Source organism: Clupea harengus, chromosome 16, assembly GCF_900700415.2.
Source record: "Clupea harengus chromosome 16, Ch_v2.0.2, whole genome shotgun sequence".
Classification (NCBI taxonomy): domain Eukaryota; kingdom Metazoa; phylum Chordata; class Actinopteri; order Clupeiformes; family Clupeidae; genus Clupea; species Clupea harengus.
Window position 1 is genome coordinate 3,279,008 of NC_045167.1, and position 8,128 is coordinate 3,287,135.

General features: G+C 45.1%; 1 protein-coding gene across 1 annotated transcript in view; it reads left to right on the top strand.

Moving 5' to 3' along the window:
• pigf (phosphatidylinositol glycan anchor biosynthesis, class F) overlaps nucleotides 1-8,128 on the top strand; it is a 25,295-nt gene that overhangs the window by 12,659 nt on the left and 4,508 nt on the right. The gene's annotated exons all lie outside the window — the stretch shown is intronic.

Genomic DNA, 8,128 nt, shown 5'->3' on the forward strand with positions numbered 1-8,128 from the left:
CGTGCCCACGCGCGGTACACAGCCGAACAGCACACCGCCACTCTTAGCCTCGTAGTCCCCTCGGTGCCTTTACTGTACGGGTGCCTGTCTGTGCCTTTAAGAAGGCCAGGTCCAGACGAAGGCCAGTTCATTCCATAGTTACCACAGGGTCGAGTCAAGTTCTGTAATCACTCAAAATGGAATGAGTGATTGCAAGGCTGTTGGGTGTGGTGGGGCATGTGTGTGTGTGTGTGTGTGTGTGTGCGTGTGTGTGTGTGTGCGTGTGTGTGTGTGTGTGTGTGTGTGTGTGTGTGTGTGTGTGTGTGTGTGTGTGTGTGTGTGTGTGTGTGTGTGCGTGTGTGTGTGTGTGCGTGTGTGTGTGTGCGTGTGTGTAAAGAGGAAGAGAGAGTCAAATGTATTCCATAAATGGCCTGCATGGGTAGGTGTGTGCAGCAGTTCTATTTTACAGAGGCCTGTGTGTGGGAGCATGTGTGTGTTTGTGTGCGTATGCGTTTGTGCGCCCGTGACGTGGGCTGATACTGTACGTACAGCGTTGCTGTAAGGATGTTCCCACCAGCAGACTCAGAGCTGCTGGAAGGGTGGATGGATGGGGGTCTGTATGACTCAGCAAGAGTCGGGAGAGGTTGTATTTTTGGACGGAGTCTTACACAACTCATTTCCGCTCCTGCCTGCTCCTCCTGCTGCCTCTGGCGGATTGACACCCTTGAAGCTCCTCTTGCTCTGGCTCTGGCTCTGGCTCTGGCTCTGCAGGGCTCAGCTGAGGCAACCAGCAATGTGGGAAGCCAGTGACAAACTGCTCCTTTGTTGCAGTGGAAACCAGCTCTCAGCCAAGGTGTGAGTGTGAGCGTGTGTGAATTTAATATTTGAAGTGCCTATTTATGGAGCGTGTTATGGAGTGGGTAAGAGGCAGAAAGGTTTGTTCTCATCAGCCCTGTGACCTCGCCACTGTGGCTCTCTTCTTCCAGAATGACTCAGCTCCTTTATAAAAACTGATATACAATCTAAGCTGATCACTTAATAGGACTGTCTCTCTCTCTCTCTCACACACACACACATGCACACACGCACACGCACACACACATACCTAATCTGGTCCTCTGACATATTCTTAACTGCCCTCACACACGGTCACCAAGGACACATTCATAAAGTACTTGTTCTTAGACTGCATTAGAACCATTGTGAAAAGATCAATGAAGACTCAATTGAGCAGTGCGGAGAGAATGACCGACTTAAATGTAAACTGGTTTATTTCATTCACCCAGTCAAAGTCTATTGCAACCATGACAATGCAACCATTGCAACCATTTTTTGTATTGTTGTAGTAGTTTCTTACGTGTGCAGTTCAAAGTGAGAGTGAGAGGTCCCAGTCTTAGGGCTTGTCAGTACTGATAGACCCTTAACAGAGACCGCTATGATGCGCTGCATTTCACCTGTTGTCACCGGTTAGTCAGAAAGTAATCTGGTCAGATGAAGATTCTAAAGCTGCCACATCACCCCTCTGACCTGCTCTAAGGCCTCTGGACATATTGGACCGCTGGGTTTAAAATGGCACAGAGTCCACGCCAGCTGCCCCTCAGGCTGTTTACAAACATACCTCACGCACAACCCAATGTAATGCATGAGAGTTTCTCCATTAGACATGCTTGAAATATGTAAACTGAATCAGGGACAGTAGATTATTGACCTTTAGCACTCTAGCCTTGATACAGCTCGATCCCTGACCTTTCAGAGGGAAACATGGCTGGAATGAGAGGGGGAATTCACTGTAACGCTGTTTACGTAATGAAGAGATTTGGACAGGCATGTCCACGGCCAGAAATGAAGGCCAGTGAGTGAGGTGGTGAGGTGAGATGTAAATCACTTTGGATATGGAAACGTTAGAAAAGTGCTGTGTATGAGTAGCCATTCAGCTTAATGTATTGCAGTGGTGTTTCTTACCAATTAAGTAGTACAAAAAACAATACTGTAATAATTTATATAAATAACTATATATTGTCTATAAGACAGTGCCACTATTATCTGCTGTCTGAAATCATTTTAGAAATATTCTGAGAACATACATTTATGTAAATTGAAGTAGAAGATAATGTCTGGGCTTGATTTTGTAGGTGGGTTGTTGCTAATAAAAACATGTTGTTGTTCATTCAAATACAGTCGAGAGTTGACTCAACATCAAAAGCACCTCAGCATGTGGGATGTTTTTCAATTTCATTTCTCCTCTTAACTACACAGATCAGAGCGACCTAGCTGCAGAAATTAGCGCCCTGTTCTCAAACCTCTGGAGACAGATGTGCTACCAGGAATTTGTGCCTAATTGTGCATCTGCCATCTAGAGCAGGCGCCATTATTTTCCTCCTCTGAACCATCTCTCTCTGCTCATTCCACACGCTCTCTATCTCAGACCCCTCATTCTCCCCCGTAGAGAGAGGTATCAACGCCCCACTTTCTGCAGAGAGGAAGAGCAGCCACCCTGTCGCGCAGGAAGCGTTACCCACTGATTAGATCATGCAAGACGATACAGTTTTCATAAGTCTCTCATCCTCTCACTGCCAGCCTCCAGGAATTGCCTAGCAACCTGACTAATTTAATCCACAGAGAGAGAGAGAGAGAGATAGAGATTGCGAAAGAGAGAGCGAGAGGGGTTTACGAAGTCGGAAGGAGAGAGCAGAGAAACAGAGAGCCGGGGGCCAGTGAGGGGAAATGGGATGTGTTATTAAAGGTCAGATAATCTGCTTTCACTGATTCATCTGATACACTTCAGCATGTCTAAAGCAGCAGTGGTCACGTAGAGTGTGGGGGTCCATGCGTGAGGTGTGTTTGTAAACAGCTCGGGGAGCAGCTGGCCTGGATTCTGCACTGTTTTAAACCCCGGCAGCAGCAACGTAGCCGGGGGGGGATGTCCTGCGGCCTCACAGCTGGTCAGCGTGCGCCCAGAGGCTGGTGGGCACACGGGCTACCCAGAGCGATGCCAACATGGAGTCCATGCATCCAAGGGCAGGGTGTGTGTGTGTGTGTGTGCATAGGGGGTGGGTAAAGACTTTCCATCTAATTTCATGATACTTAGCCTATGAAGTAAGCACTCTAAAAAGCACTCTGTCCTTGTCCTGGATCTGACTGCAGCTTTTGACACTGTAGATCATGATATCCTTATTAAAAAGACTTGAGAATTGGGTTGGCCTAGTCCACCTATCTAACTGGCCGGGAATATTTCTTTGACGCCCTTGGTTACCACGGCTCAAAAAAACATTTGCATGACCTGTGGGGTCCCTCAAGGATCCATTTTAGGGCCCTTCCTCTTCACTCTATACATGTAAACCCTTTGGTAGTGTCATTAGGAGGCACAGACATTAATTACCATAGCTATGCAGATGACACCCAGCTCTTTATTTCTGTAACACCCAACAATTACAGCTCTACTGATTGCTTGGTAAATTGCATTGCTGATATAAATGTATAGATGTCACAGACCTTTTTCCAACTCAACCAAGATAAAACAGAGGTATTAGTCATTGGTGAAAAAGCCAAAAGGGAGAGACTATCTGCACATTTAAAAACACTTGCACATTTGAAACCCTTCATTAATGTGACATGTAATAATAACCTTGAGGTTAACCAGATATTTATTTGATTGTACTAATGTACATCTATTTTTTTTTGTTTGTTTCTATAAATGTCCCTGACTTGTGTATTTGCTTACCATGCTTTTGAGAATGTACAATTGTCAAAAGGTTACAAGGTATCTTCCAATGTGAATACCCTTCTGTAATGCCCTGGATACCAATTGCACATCACACCAAGTACCAGGCTAGAAACTTAGGTGTCATATTTGACTCAGATCTTAATTTTGAAACCCATATCAAAAATATAATTAAAACATCGTTTTATCACGTAAGAAACATTGGTAAGGTGCAACTGTTTCTCTCTCAGGCTGACACTGAAAGACTGAAATGCTGATGCATGCTTTTGCAGGCTGGACTACTATATCGCTCTCTTGTCCGGTCATCCACAGAAAGCTATTAGTCAATTACAAATGATACAGAATGCTGCAGCACGAGTCCTCTTGTATCCCTTAGTTTCAAACATACGTGTTTGTATCCCCCCCCCCAATTCCTTCTGTGAAGTGCATTGTGTTGCCTCTTGGTATGAAATGCGCTGTATAAATAAAGTCTGATTTGATCTGCCATTGTGTGTTTGTAAGTGAGATAGATGAGCAAGTCATCAGAGACCCAAGATCCCATTAGAAATTGAGTTCATGACTTCCTCGCCAGTCATGACCTGGATAGCCAGGAGTTAATATGATCAGACACACAAACACATGCACACTCTTACACAGACACAAGAAAAACATGTATTCTTGAACTCATGTCTGGTGGACCTATCCAAACAAAGTCATTTCCAGGGATGATTGATTGTGAACCACTGCAGCATCTTACATATCTAATGGGAGGGCCACTTCTGACTTTCCCATAGGGAGTTTAAACGAACATGACTATGTGACAAAGGTGTCATGCTTCAGATCCCAAATTCTCTCTGCTGTAAAGGTTATGTTTGAATATATATATGTCGGTGCAATATATATATATATATATATATATATATATATATATATATGTCTGTGCAACTCCTCAGCGCTGTTGTGGAAAGAGACGTCTGTTTGCATAGAATTCAAGTGGAATAACTTATCATTATATCAGGTTACTTGTTTTAGGATGTCAAATTATCTCTGGTAATTATTTTGCAGTTGGTACATGGTCTCCACAGACCTTGTGACTGCTGTCATATGTGACTGTCGTTATACTATGTGACCTATCAGAGACACACAGTTCTGCCCAGAGAATGTGAGCCAGAGAGACCCAGACGTGGGGTGAGATATTGCTCGTCTCTGCAGGAGCTCCTCGGGAGTCTTGCCACTGGGCTTCAGCAATCTCTCATTCTCATTCCCCATCTTGTCTTTTCAAACTTTAATGTGAGCTGGCAGTGCCGTGGAGATACACCCATTTAAAATGATGTCTGCCTCTCCTGTAACCAGAGTCCAGCGCCTTCATTATTCAGTAGGAACCACCAGAAGAGGAGATGAGAGCGATGCTGTTCATCACCTGAGGGATACCCCTCTCCCTCTCCGTCTCCGTCTCCCTCCCCCTCTCCCTCCCCCTCTCCCTCTCCCTCTCCCTCTCCCTCCCCCTCTCCCTCTCCCTCTCCGTCTCCGTCTCCGTCTCCCTCTCCCTCTCCCTCCCCCTCTCCCTCTCCCTCTCCCTCTCCGTCTCCGTCTGCGCTGGATGCTTTCATAATTCCTGTGCTGCACACTGGAAACACTGCTGCTGTTTTCTGAGCATCTCAGCCCATCAGTACAGCTGATGTTACTGTATACAGCTGGCTGGATGTGTTCATCTCAGTTATTCACTCATTTTATCATCATATGAATCCCCATCTTATTTATTTCTCAAAATATTATCATTATTATCAGTAGTAGTAGTAGTAGTGCTAGTATTATTATTAATTGGAAAGCCTGGTGACATGTTAATATGTCTTTGATGATTGACTGGACGTTGGAAAGATGGTTATATGATTATCTCCCAAGCAGTTCCTTCAGACAAAAATAAAGTTACGTAAATTCCAATTCAGGCACCGAATAGGATGTTTCTCTGTGTAAATATAGTTACCAGAACTTAACCATACAGTACATCTTGTTAAAGTGGTCAGCCTGAACCCAGGCCTCCAGCACTGGCTCTAGGTGGACTGATCCATGTAGTTTTAATGAGCAGCAGTGAGAGTGAGAGAGACAGAGACAGAGAGAGAGAGTGAGAGAGAGAGAGGGAGAGATAGAGAGAGTGAGAGCAAGAGAGAGACAGAGAGAGTGAGAGAGAGAGAGATAGAAAGAAATAGAGAGAGACAGAGAGAGCAAGAGAGAGAGAGAGAGAGAGAGAGAGAGAGAGAAGAGAGAGAAAGAGAGAGCGAGAGAGAAAGAGAGAGAGAGAGAAAGCACTGGGGGGTATGGAGCTGGGGCTAGCTGAGGCAGAGCTTGCAGAAGGCCATCAGGCTGTGTGCACAGAGCAAAACACTCAGCCACCTCCATTAGTCTAATATGAAGTAGCATGGCCACACAATGGTGGTGTGAATAATTAACAACCTTCTTTGGCTGAAGGAATGTCTGGAAAAGGCAGAAACAGTGTGGAGATGGTGTGGAAGAGAGAGAGAGAAAGAGAGCGAGAGAGAGAGAGAGAGAGAGAGAGAGAGAGAGAGAGAGAGAGAGAGAGAAAGAGAGCGAGAGAGCTGGGGGAGGTCAAACTCAACCAGGCATTCGCAGACAATCTCTTTTTTAGTGGGAGGGTTTATGTAATGGTGGTGATAAAAATAACTTGCATTTCTGCCGCACACATGTCCCACGCTGCAGCGCGCCCAGAGGCTGATGGAAGGGGAGAACGGGGTCGGGTGAAGCCCTGAAATGGCACACAGTTGTTCTCTCTTCTTCCTTCAGCCGATATCACTACCATATGGACACCAACTGGGGGGTTCTGAACATTTTCTACAAATAGACTGAGAACTGGGTTTTCAGTCATCTCATCTGGGGTCCTTATGCAACTGATTTCCTCCAAACCCCTCCCTCGAATAATGTTGTAGACACGTTTTATTTCCCAAGGAAGTGCATCAGACATCAAGTGAAACGAGACAGACCATTTATACGACTTCCTGCCTGTTCGTATAGCCAGCATCTCCATCTGCCCACCCCCACAGATCCACTCTCCCCCATCTTTACACTGAATTGGCCTGTATGTATTAATGTAAGCTTCAAGCCCAGCCATACCTTACAGAGACTCAAAGGCTGTAGGGTAAATCCACTGGCGTCATGTGTGGGGAAACATCTGTTGGAGCCATGTCAGTCATTAATCACTGACTAGAGCGCTGGTATGAGGCTTTGCTGAGGAGCCTGTCCTGCAGGGGGACCTGCTGGGAGGAGATCCCTGAGTGCTTCCAGAGCCTCTCTCTCTCTCTCTCTGCCTGAGCTGAATGCTGAAACACCGGCAGTCAATAACATCAGGACTGCACTCCACAGAGGGTCCATAAGACGTGACAGGATAACACAAGCAAAACTCAAATCTGAGAGAAAGAAAGAAAGAAAGAAAGACTGGGGCTCCCATTAGCATCCTAATCTGAACATGCTAACATAGAGTCCTGTCTCATCTCCTCTCCAGATGTACTATATAATATCAAATGAGTCTTTTTGTGAATCCCTCTCAGTACAATTAGTCTATCCCTCAGGACATGTACAGTATTTAGATTAGTTTAGTTGTCTTCTTCAAGACAATATTGTACCCAGAATCCCCTACCTGCCCCCATATCCTGGACAGTTACAACATTTCTTTGAGAGGGTGACCTAAGGTCAAAGAGATTTCAGGAGATTGCATTTTCATTACCAGCTCTCTCTCTCTCTCATTTCTTCTCATCTCATCTCTCTCTCTCTCTCTCTCTCTCTCTCTCTCTCTCTCTCTCTCTGTCTCTCTCTCTCCGTCTCTCAGTATTTGTTCCTCAGATGGAGTCTATCTTGCAGGACTTGGGGGCGTTTTAATCCTGGCTGGGAGCATATGTCAGAGATTAGGACCATATCTGCTGCCCTGTGCTTTGGTCATTCCATCAGATCACACAGATTACCCCAAGTCTATGGGGCCCAGCCTCTTATAAAGTCTCTGATGGAGCCTCTCTGGGTTAACCAACACATCCCACTCACCAGGACAGAGACATTTCAGTCTTACATTTGCATCAAATTTGCCAGAAGCAATTGCCAAATCCTCAGTGTAAGAAGTGTATGAATTACAATGTAAGAATTAAGAACTCAATAATACATCATCAGGTTCTATTGCCTTTTACATAAAAAAATAATCAATTCCATTCAATTTTATTTACATAGCACCAAAACAATGAAATTGTCTCAAGGCACTTTACAGAGCGCTGGGCCTGACCCCCTGGACCAAGCACAACGGTGACAATCCCGTGATAAATTGATTTTGACATTGATTTTAGGTTGATGTCTGATTTAATTTAAAATCCCTTCTGGCCAAACATTAAAATACTCAACTCAATTATCCCTCACCATCATTGAAAGTGCTTTTGAACAATACAGGTTAGACCA